The sequence below is a fragment of the Ischnura elegans genome, chromosome X (genome assembly GCF_921293095.1).
Source record: "Ischnura elegans chromosome X, ioIscEleg1.1, whole genome shotgun sequence".
Taxonomy (NCBI): Eukaryota; Metazoa; Arthropoda; class Insecta; order Odonata; family Coenagrionidae; genus Ischnura; species Ischnura elegans.
Window position 1 is genome coordinate 56,641,750 of NC_060259.1, and position 12,585 is coordinate 56,654,334.

At 35.0% G+C, this 12,585-nt stretch overlaps 1 long non-coding RNA gene across 1 annotated transcript; it reads right to left on the reverse strand.

Annotated features, from left to right (window-relative positions):
* Positions 1–6,998: 6,998 nt before the first annotated feature.
* LOC124171737 lies at positions 6,999–12,429 on the reverse strand. The gene is made up of 3 exons (XR_006867942.1): positions 12,010–12,429; positions 11,619–11,776; positions 6,999–11,539 (listed from the first exon to the last, which is right to left on the reverse strand). It is a non-coding gene; the product is annotated as an uncharacterized LOC124171737 (long non-coding RNA).
* Between the last annotated feature and the right edge of the window lie 156 nt (positions 12,430–12,585).

Genomic DNA, 12,585 nt, shown 5'->3' on the forward strand with positions numbered 1-12,585 from the left:
AAACTGTGGAAATTTCACCTGCATACTTATTGCGATGGACAATTGAGGGCAATTTATCCCCGAAGTGTTTCCGCTTATATAATAAAACTTACAATTTATAATCTATTTTGCCTGCTTAGCTAAAATAATTGCCTTCGACAGTGTATACTTCAAGCAAATATCTATTTCGTTACAATTGGATCAGTTAATTTTTCTTTATCCTAGATACAATTGTTTAGATTTCTAAGGAGTGTTTTCTCTCTGGCCCAAGAAAAAAAGTCTTCCTTATCAACTCCCTGTTATTAAGTTTTTGATATTAATGAAGCAGAGAAAACGCGCTTTTCATGTGTTTATATATCCTATTAGACAATATTCTTAATTAATACATCGAAATTATGAATAGAGCTTAAGAACTCTGTGTTAATTCATGTCCTAGAAAATCGTTGAAATAAAATTTTTAATCAAAAGGAAACTTTTCAAATTGATGAAAAGGTGATGCTTTGAAGTTGAATAATGTGTTATTTTCTCTCTTTAAAGAAAATGTTGTATTTTTACCAAGAACGTTCTCAGTGAAGCTTGCTAAGTAACCTCTTCTCTGGATCTATATAACGTATAAGCCGTTATTAGGGGTGAACTTTTTACTGCAACCCGTTTCTCGTATTCCTCCTTCATGTTTTTACGTCGATTTACAATTAATAGTATTTTAACACTTTAATTTTAGAGCTATGATTAGGAAATAGTATGTTATGCAGACATTATTTTAAAAGTAACGCTCTTAAATTTTTAATGACACTGAAATCAATATAATGTTGTAAATCGTCAATATAAATTTAGAAAAGGACTTAAAGGCAACTTATTGCCTTTTTCAGACATAAAAATTTGATGCATTAATTTAAATAATACTGAATTTAATATAAATAATACTATAATGAATTAAATTTAAAAAATATTTTAAAATATTGTTAGCATATTATAGCTGTAATTAGGAAAAAGTACTCTTTAGAAACAAAAATTTAAAACACTTTCAAAATTTAAATCAATGAGGCTACCATGAAATTGCTTACAAATCATCGATATAAATTTATAAAAAGTGTAAGGCGACTCCTATTGTTGCACTTGAATGTTTTAATTCACCATGTAGCCACACTCCATACAATTTATTCACATCTTTGCTTCCTCGGTTGGTAAGCCGTACAAGCCTACACCATGTGGCAATGCGCGAACTCACGACCTTGTACGCTCCCGTAAAACATGTTTTCCACGAAAGGTGAAACACGGGTGAGTGGTCTGTTATGCGCTCCTGCAGCGTAGGCAACGTTAGCCTACACGCACGTCGTGCGTATAGACTAACGTTGTTGAAATTTTTCCTTGCATATTTCATTGCAAGAGAAACAGCATGAGCTTTATCTGTTTTGCTTCGTTGCACAAGAGATGTTTGAGGCCTTGCCTCTGATACATGTTCATCCTGCATTGTCATTTTGGCTTCACAGGGTTGGTAACACAGAAAAGGACAAAATGGGCGATATTTACCACAAGTTGTCGGATAGTTTTTAACCTGGCTCTTCAGTATGTATTGTACCACATTTCTGTCGCTGTCACTTAGAGAAGTTACACGACTTGGGAAAAAAATCACCTTCTCGAATAGGTATATTGCTCCTTTATGAACTAATGGAAATTCAATACTGGGACTATATTTTAACATTACACTGTGGCAGTTACTCTCCTCTGTGTGTTCATTGTCTCGAACTCATGCAAAATGTATAATTGAGTGACCCCATCATGAATTATTCCATATAATGGATAAGGTTGCGAATGGCATGCAATTTTTTGTCACTAATATCACTTAATGGAGAGTATTATCAAATTATCCGCTGACATATATTTTTAGAGGTTTAAACGTTGAAAAGAGTATTAAACAACCTAACCTAAGCCTATGTATAAGAATGCACATGATTGCATGTGCATAATCCTTAATTTGTTAATGTACCCAGGCTAGGATGATTCCTAGATAAATGATAAGTACCCCAACAGGAGTATATTTTCTCACCTCATATCCTCACTGAAGTCTTTAATTCGAAGAACGCTATAGCTGATAAAACGCTATAGTTAGTCAATATCATTCATGAACATGAGTTACTGACATAAGGGAAACAAATGAATATTGAAAGAAATTTCATGTTATGATGGCTTATTTCAAGGAAAACTGGCTGGCTGCAGGATTCAAAATAATATGGGGAATCTTGAAAAATTCTATTATTGGCTTAATTTGCAATTCACATTGAAAATGGTTTTATAAAACTTGTAAATGGTTTTTAAATAAGTGTTAATACTTTCCTCGTTTGAAACCAGGTCACGACTTTCGTGACTGTCATCGCACAAATTAGGAATCGCATCGAATGGGAAATACTAAAAGAAATTCATCTAAATAATTTTGCGAGTTAAACTTAAAATGTTTACTATTAAACTAAAAAGCACTTACGAGGAGAGTTGACCAATAAATATTGCTGAAACAAAATTATGACAGATCATTATCCATTGGAACGGAAATTAATGTATTCACAAACTCACTAATGAAAAATTCAATAGTTCAAGAGATTTACTTAGGGATGATATAGTCCTTGACGAAGAATGAAAATACACTTCGTACCTTCAATTAACAGGTTTCCTTTCTTTGTTCTTCTGGATTATCATCGATGAGCACTTAGAGTACTAATAAGTTAATTTTCACTACGCATTATTTCTAGGACTCGTAGATATGGTAAAAATTAATTCTATTGGATTAAAGCTGGTAGCAAAGGAAATGGATTTAATTAAATTAAGAGCTCAAGGCCCTTATTTTTTTCGTATCTATTTCTATCATATAATAATCAATTAATCTGCTCTTAAGAATCAGGAAATACGAAAAAGTAAGAAAGAAAAATTTTATCCTGCGTAGAAAAGTTTGGATTTATTTGATATTACGTAGACAAATTTAAATATAACAATACTTGGCCATCATTTCAAATCACCGCATCGACGACTATTTTTCAAGATCAAGTTAATGTCATTCATGAGCATCAGTTACTGACATAAGGGAAACAAATGAACATTGAAAGAAATTTTACCAAATTTTATTTCAACCAGAAAATTTCACCGGGCAAACTTAACAATGAGTGAAGATAAATGTTAGTAATCAGCACGAAGTCGGTCTGAAGTAACTTAGAGGTAGCAGTGTAGACAATATTCTGACATTCGTTGATTGGCAGATGTCCTTATTTTTTAATGCATTATTTTGACGATTAATTTGTTTTGTAAAGCAATTTTTAAATACATTTCACTCAAACCGTTAGAATAATTTGGCTAAAGATTAACTCAATTATGTAAAACATCTGATAAGATTGATCGGTTTATATTTGAGTCACGAGCATGCAGCACGTCGATTCTTAAGTTCATTGACTGTTCATATTAAAATCAATGACCCAACGATGAGAGAAGGATCTAAACGACAAGCCAAAATACAGTATACATAATAGCGATTTAACTAAGGCGGAATTTTCCGATTTTAACGTGATAAGACTTTCGCTTCTTCCACCCAAGAGAAAATAACAATGAAAATTGTATCCTATCAAGCAAAATAACATCGTTCAAAGTGGATAGTAATTTTATGTATTGTACCGTGTTCTATCCTTTGGCCACTTTCCGGCGTTATTTCACCTACTTAGTATTTAATTCGTCTTAAGTTTAGTGTGCATTTTACGCTGTCACTGGCAGCCTGTCTTCCATGTCTACTTACTTATGAACACAAGGTAGAGCATTTACATTTTTATGCATATATTTCGGAGTAAAAGCTGCGAAGATTTTTAACATGCCGGATGAAAATCATATTCCTGGTATTTCTTTAGATTTTTTATGATTTAAAGATTATGCGCTTCCATTCCGATTTTGGCAAAAATTGATAGAAAATAATTTGCGTAAATACTCCTAAACATTCTCAAAGGGATCACCATTCGGTAACTTGCAATAAAAAGGTTATTGGTTATAAATTATCTCAGAAAATCGTTGATATTTTCAATGGAAAGACTTGGATAGTAATTTTATGGAGCCCTGCAATCAAAGGGAATAAGGAAATCGGAAAACCGTCTATTTAACCCAATGAAATGTGCAACACGTCCATTCCACACTTAAAAAATACAAAAAAAAATCCACTCAGTTTCAGTAAGTTTTGATGAAAACATGATTATTCATATATTAATTAGGAGTACAATTAGAGCAGAAATAAATAAAATAAATTACGTTGTGCATGCCAAAACCACACATAGCCATCACATACCATGGATGTATTCTGGAAATAATGAACGAAACAGTCAAAATCCCAATTGATGCATTTTTTGCGTTCTAATCATCGAAAAATATAGCTTTTTTGGCTAACGCTGGTTGAGAAATTGTGTCAACTTCGTTGCAAATATCTAGGTTTTAATTTTGAAAATTCTGTCATCCATTCGTGACAGTGAAAACCAGGAGGGGGGTTGTAGAAAGCCTTCGCCAAATCCATAATAAGTACCTTTCCAAGATTGGTTATAAAGTCTTATTAGGTATTCCATATGTATGGTGGAAACTTCTCGGAAGTTTCCACCATAAAATGTTATGCCTGGATCCATCTCTGGTTTCATAATGACGTGATATCTTACCCAAATCTTGATTGCCCGACTGTATTGCAGAAATCTTCATCATCGCTATTTTTTGGGAAGAAATTGTTCATTCGTTAAAGAATGAACGTTAGAATGAAAAATAAAATAAATGATAGGCAAACACGCCAATTTCATAGGATTTATATTGCAAATCGGGTAAATTTCGCTCCGAAAAGTTTTCCAATTCAAATAATAAGCAAGGTAAAAATACAAATATTTTAATGGCTCCTGAATAAATAACGCCCCATTGTTTTTAAAAATAATTTTCAATTAGGTCATCAGGGTATATAACACACGTAATTTTTTTGTAAACTAATAGAATGGCTTTAATAACCGTTCACTTTTTAAATAGTTAAATTGGAGGTATGTTTCTTACCCCTTCTTATGTTTTGTTCAAGGCTTAGATGTTTTCTTAGAATTATTTGAATCTGTGGCTCTGCCTATTTCCAGTAACGAGCGTGCTTTTCTACTGACCTCATTATAATTTCTCAAACTAAAGTCTAATGAACTGTTTCAATAACTTAATTATATCAAAAAATTTTATTTACTGCTGTTATCTTTCTCGGCTAAGTTTTCCATGAACCGATGCCTGTGAAAAACGTAATCACTGCAATTTTTTTCCTGTGAATTGCATAATTTGGTGGTCATTCTGAAAAACACATTTCTTCCAAACACCGAAAAAATTAAAACCTATGTAGCATTCGATATTTTTAAGGGATAATTAGAATATGTCTCTACGAAATTCTTTTAAAGCAATAGACGAAGTTCTTTGATGTAACCACCAAAAGTACAAAGGTCTATTTTTCTCAATTTTTTCATCCTTTCCGAATGTTAAAACCCGTTTTAACCACATGCACAACTTTATAATCAGTTATTTTTTACAATAAGTTATTCTTCTAGAATTATCTGTTATGCTGAGCATTCTTATACACGTTGAGTTTACCCATTTTGTGTGGAAAAAAGTATGTGTTGTACGAAAATCCTGCATCAATGGTTAGAGCTTGACCTTCCCCAAACACAATTTGATCGTGTACGTTCGATTTATCGTCCAATATACTGCCCAAATATTTGAGTAATCCCTGATTGAAGACCAAAAAATCCGTAAGTAGCGCTATGCTGAACAAATATTTTTTATAAAATATTAATGATACTATGATGGCTTACATTCTAGAACGTGAAGCCTTAACGCCTCAATAACAATAATTGATGTTGAGCTGCATTCAATACATTCATTTCCTCCCAAAATGGCTTTAAGTTGATTAACTGCTTGGTGAATCGTTGTAAATATTCTAAAATTGGCGAAATTTTTAAGTAGGTTGCGAAAATAGTGGGAAGCTTGAGGGAAAACTGTTAGCGTTTAGAAAATATCTTTTATCCTATTGCGGTAATTGTTAATTAATGGGAGGCACATAGGCTTACACGAATGGCAATGGTGAATATATATCTGAAATTTATATGGGAGATAAATAAACACCTATCTGCAAAATATGCGAATACCGTTTAGCCTGCGAGACTAATGCAACAAAGAAAGATGGGCTCGAAATCAGCCACAAGTGGAAACCAGTCATTGATAAAATTTCCATCCTGCACGTTCTTTCTCAATTCCACATTCACTGCCATCCTTTCCGTTTGGGGTAACTTCAAATGGGTCGCATACCTACGTCTGCGGATAAAAATACGTGGTAAAATTTGTTTAATATAAAATAGTTGCACATACAACTTGAAGTCTGAAATAGGGATACTAGGAGAGGCATCAAAGGAAAATGGAGACTACGGGAGATTGCAATAAAAATGAACCCAGTGCCTTCTATTGGTTACTCTTGTGGTTCAAAGCAAAGGGAGTTTTATGTATATTAACCCCCGCGTTAATCATGGTAAATCTAAGCATCCTGGTAACGCAATTGGTTGAGCACCCGGCCGGCAACCGGGAGGTTCTGGGTCTTGCATCCTCTTTGTCATGTATTTACCTCCTCATTACCATTACCCTGAAATGATAATAATAACAATAATTTATGAGCCTCGATATTAACCATCAGACTACAGAAATGTCGCAGCATCTTAGTATTTTCTGCCCGGAAATATTATCAATCAGCCAGTTATTTTACACAATCAATCGTCATCCTTCTAGGTACATTGCTTTTGCTAATATCTAGTTATCTTTTTATTCTTTCTTTGCAAAAAGATTGGCTGTAGACTTATTATTTTTTAAGATTGGGAAAAGGTCTTTAAGAATAGATTGCAGGGATTGTATTTCAGGAAAGTAATTGGTGTAGAGGGAAAGGTCGTGTAGTTTGTTTCTCTTGCAAGGTTTTGGGGGGTATCTGTGCTTGAAATTTTTTTTTAGTATATAATAGGTTTAAGTTATTAAGTTTTGTTTTAAATTAAGTTTTAATAAGTTTAGACATTTTATTAGCTATAAAGTAGACAACGTTCTTAAAGATTTTTATTATAATAAGCTTTAGTATCTGTATATGAATGTATTGCATTTCACATGTCACTCGTATATCCAGCTTACCTCAGGGATATTACCTTCTTGTTCAGCTTTAAATCCTATCTCACATTTATCATAGAGGTCGACATCACCATTCCCGGCTCCTTTATACGCAGCTCAAAAAAAGAGTGCGACGAATAGTACTATTTATGTTATTTCACAATAAAGAAATTAATCTTTATGGTGAAGTGTCATTTAAAAAACATTATTGCTATTATTGGTAAATAAAATACTTAAGAATGATGAACATCTTCAGCTGAAGAGCGAAGAATCGACACGACGCCCGAAAATAACAGTTACGTCGAAGAATATTATCAAATAAAATACAATGTGCGTCACATTTTTTGCATAAAATTCAGTGTGATAAGCGAATTGTGTGAGCGGAGATTGGAATCTTATTTTGTTAGTGCCACATTGCTAGCGTCCTACATCATAGCCAAAAATTATAATCTAGCAACAAAAGACTAGACTTTCCCAGTGAACATCGTGAATGAATTATTGAAGTTTCGTTCATAAATAAGATTTTGCAGGCAAAAATATTCCATAAAGACTCGTCAACTTTGAACAAAGGTATGCAGAACTGGTGTTTAGGAACGATGAAGATGCTAATAAAATTAATTAATTTTTAATTAGTCAAGATGCTACACGAGAGCCAAAATAAGCAAATATAAGTGTGATTTCCATCTGATTGCATAACGTATTTTATCAATTTCCGGATAGAATATTATTCCCATTAGTGGGATTTTATTCATGTTCTACCCACACATCTTTCTATCATAATACGTTCACAAGAACACTTGAGATGAAATCAATAGCCAGCAAAATTAAGCAAGAGCTACTTGAATCAGAAGGAAATTATCCTTAGCAAGGTTGAAAATAGGATAATATCAATTTATCCTTGAGTGTCTGAGAGATTTGCAATTACTAATGATTATTTCTCGCTACTTGTGACAAGGGAATCAAGTTTAAACCACGCTGCATCTTCGCTTACCTTTCCTAGAAACGGTAATTAACTATTATCGTTTCGATAAGCTCTATCATTTCAAGTAATTCAGCAGAAAAATCTCTGGATTAATATCTTGCGTCGCTTCTGTTCCTCTCACGGGCTCGTCGAGAGCATTGCGTGGGGCTCAATTGTCTTACTCGTCTTCCTATCGCTTTTGTGCGTCCACTCGTGTTAACCTGGCTGAACACTGACTTTGCACGACCCTTGTGCGTTTACGTGCAAGGTTAGATGCTCTACTATGGCATAACAGCGACCCTGGACCATGACCTAGGCGATGTACTGCATCATTTCAAAGGCAATGCCTCCGAATAAGACAACATCGGATGCAAGCAGCCGAGGCTTACTTGCTTCAGCTCGGGAATCCCAAACGGGGAACATATGATACTTCCTTGAGACCATACAAGAAACTGTGAATTTCGGATTTTAAAGGAGAATTTTCAAGCACACGAAACACGTACCGGATAGGGTTGTAACTATTTAGATCTATATCTTGTATGGCATGTTATTAATATTAGTTAAATGAAACATTGTAATATTTCCATTAGTTTATTCGAACGCGAGGAGTTTCGTTGTATCGATGAAGCATTGTTTACAATAATTTCGTGCGATTAAGATTAGCAAAGATTTATTAGCGAGCCTGTTACCGAAATCGCCTTTTGCCTGTTGCCGGTGTATCATCTATTGCAAAGCTAGAGAGAAGAGAAAGATATTTTCTACTTTATCAACTCAAGAGAGGGTAAATGCGATTTTTATGTCTGATAATTCAATTGTATTCAATGTACAACCAGAAGGGATATCACAAAGGGACATAATTATTCGTATATATAGAATATTAAACATCTTATTTCTCAGTGATTATAACAAATTTATGTTCTCCGGGTCTTGAATGGTATGAATGTGACTTGGAAAATACGGTTCAAGGCAAATAAAAAGCATTTTCTACTTAAGAATTGCATAAATTTCATGATACACGTATGTATTATTTCCGAGGTGAATAGCAGTGAAAAACTATGTGCCTATGAAGGCATTAAGTTGGCCATAAAAATCAACAAGTGGTCATCCCCCTCTTATTTGAAAATACCGACCCGTTTCAACTTATAAACGTCATCCTAAAAACAGTTCCCTCGGAATATCTCTTTCCAATTGCTATTCGTCGATGCATCAAACATTTATTCCCATCTACCACACTTCCAAACGGGCACTTTCATAATAAGCACTTCTTTCAAATCAATTAATTCCATGGTTGATTAAACGCATTTTCGAATTTCAAAAATAATGCCATCAGTAAGCTAACAAATAAGCTTCCAAAATATTTTTTATTATCCAAGGGGCAAATGCACTCTGCTTTACATGCATGCATGCATTCGTTTTTTGAATGTCAAAAATTAAATTTTCCACGAATTCCAGGTGAATTTATGCATGCACCAGCAAAAGGCCGTAGCAACCTTACGAGAGGTAGTATGAGTTCTAACGCCCATCCCCTAATGCCTGGACGATAGGGTCTTGAGCGAGCCTCATCTAACTGAAACCCCTACGATGTGTATCCGAAAATATTTTCTTGCCACCATCTTACAAAAGCATGATAATTACTTCTGAGATTTATGGCGACAACACCTTACTATGGATCATTACTAATTCTATTCGGCTCAAAAGTTATGTATTGTGAATCTTGGGTTATCTACATTACATAATGTCAAAGTTGAAATATTTAAAACACTAGAGGTTAACTAAGTACTCAGTAGGATATCTTCGCTAGAAAAAATAACCAGAGCTTTACCTTCAGCCACTTTTAATAATGAAAAAATTCGATTCCAACTGTTTGCTTTTTCGTACAACCCATGCTTTGCCGTGATCCCTCGCCAAAGGTAAATAGTAACGCACCTGCCATGCCAATTGTGGTGTTCTGTCCATAAAAATACGCAGCAGTGGAAACCGTTTCTCCTTCATCGCTACATCTCTGGTCTACAGCATTTTTTAAGTATCCTTTAGATTTTCCGCTAAACATAACTTTTCATTCTGTAATTCTACATGAAAAAATGAAAGCAAACATACTACTTTTTATCAGTTAGATATCAGGTAAATGGAATGAAATGATACATTTTAATTGAACAAAGTGTAACGACGACAGAAGCGAATAGTTTCCTGAGTAAAGATGCAAGCTACTATTGGCGATTGAGTACTGAGACACCGACATCTGGCATTAATGTTATCTATTCACAGTTAGTCCATTCCTAGGGTAGTTTTCCCACGGAGAATAGTCTGATAGGGGCTTTCGAGAAAGATGAAAAATAAATATTATTTACCTTTTGTAAAAACAACATTTTTGCAACACAAATTATATTTATTCTTTCAAAGAAAGATTCTTGGGTTAAAAATCCACATATTTTAGGATTTTCTAACTGTATCCATAAAAAATTATAGCAGAGTACCACTCATATATTTTTCTTTGTGAATGATAACAAAGTTAAACTAAGTATTATTTATTACAACCTGAGATGTACCTAAGCCGTTACCACGGGTATTTCATCAAGTTACTTGTGAAATAACTGTAATTACTTAAAACTCTTTTATTTTATTACAAAATATTTACGCTTCTGCTAATGATCTTGATTATATATGTAAGCTTTTAACTTCTTAATACATTCTCCAAATCTTATCATAACTGTTCTGATAAAGCTCTCTCCTGAATTCACTCTAATTTATCAACAATCAACGCTAGGCTGATGGATTAAAATTTATTTATGTTAACATTTTAGTATTAACAGACTTAAAATGTGCATTGGATTCCTAAAACACACTAAAATGCGCCCAACTTATTCATAAGAAAACATTAAAAGCTGCTTTGAATATTTTTCGCGGGCTCCTCGTGAAGATCTTATTTACTACGTTGACACAATTACATTCTAAACACAATGGTTATCGTTGGCCGAGTGTCATTCTTGGCACTGGCTTTCACATTCCATCGCTTACCGTGGTTTTTATCTTGTGTACTGTCATCTACACACAGTTCGCTGACCTTAATTGGGACTGGGGGAGAGGGTGGGGGGTTCTTTGGTGACGGGGTCTTTCTTACGGAAGACTCTCCCTCCTCTTCCAAGGGAAAATATCTCCACCTACGTGGCCTTCCCTTGGGGATAATATTTTTCATGCGTCGCCATTCGGCTGCTTTGAGCTGCCGAAAATCAGAATCATGTTTTGACCGTAATGATGCCAATTTGGCTTCAAACTCTCTAGCTATAACGCAATGCCTCCTCCACGTTTGTACTTCATGATGTGAGTCACGGTTGGGACACCGAGATGATCTCAACTGCCAGCCAAAATGCCCCTTTTGTGTTGACAGGTCATTTATTGCTGTTTGGCCATCATCCGGACATCTTTCCATTATCTCAGCGAAATCTTAAATTAACAACACACAGCAATAATTACAAGGTGTTTTCCTCATTCAAAGGGTAAATTTATATCAAAACGCTCCTACCTTTCACGTAGTTCCAATTCTCACAATGGTGGTTATTCTTCACATCTCGAAATCCACACACATTTGAAACTGACCTCATTGTTCTATCCTTTGCAACGTGAAGAATGGATAATCTTCTTCATTACTATTCTCACTCTCAGTAACGATTATGTACCCTCCTGAATATCACAGAAAGCATGCAAAAATTAGCAACGTAAATAATGAATTTCACCTAAGCTTCCTATATTCAGACAATTAAGTAATAATAACATAGAGCAAATACACGCAATTCTTATCCACTTCGATGCACGTAACATATGAGATGGAAGCAAAAATTTAGCAAAACATAGAGATGCAACACTGATTTTCATATCACAGTTGATAGCACACAAACTGCTGAATTCAGACTTACTCGAGATTCGGTGGCGTTTGAGAATTTGGATCTCAAGCGAAGCGTCCTGTCACTGTTCACCAAGCTTATATCCCCACAAACAGTATTGCAAAAGAAAACTTATAGAGAGAAACGTCGTAGAGTCCTCGCGCTATCCCGCACCACGCTGTTCTGAGACCACATGGTAATTATTATTGATTCGGAGACATCAAAATTATCGGAATTTCGTCTGCCTTGAATCAATATCCATGCCTTTGCCATGTGCTTCTCGGTTAGACGCAAGGATTGCGAGAAAAAATTTCAAAGGGGGCATGACAGCTCGTGCAATTGGTGCGAAAATAATGATATCAGTGGCGAGGATCGTGGCGTTAATGCACTCAGTCATTCCCAGCCTCGTACGCGAGATATGCAAGACAATAGAACAACAGCTCGCTACGGAGACACGGGAGCCATTGCGTTCGCATATGGCGACTGTCGAGAGGGAGTGAAGCCCGTCCGATGAAACTCGTCGCTGTGGACGCGGGGCCGGTTAGGGATTGACGGCGAGGGGGGTGAGGGTAAGCAGCTGCAAGGGACGGTCTCCATGGAGACATGCGG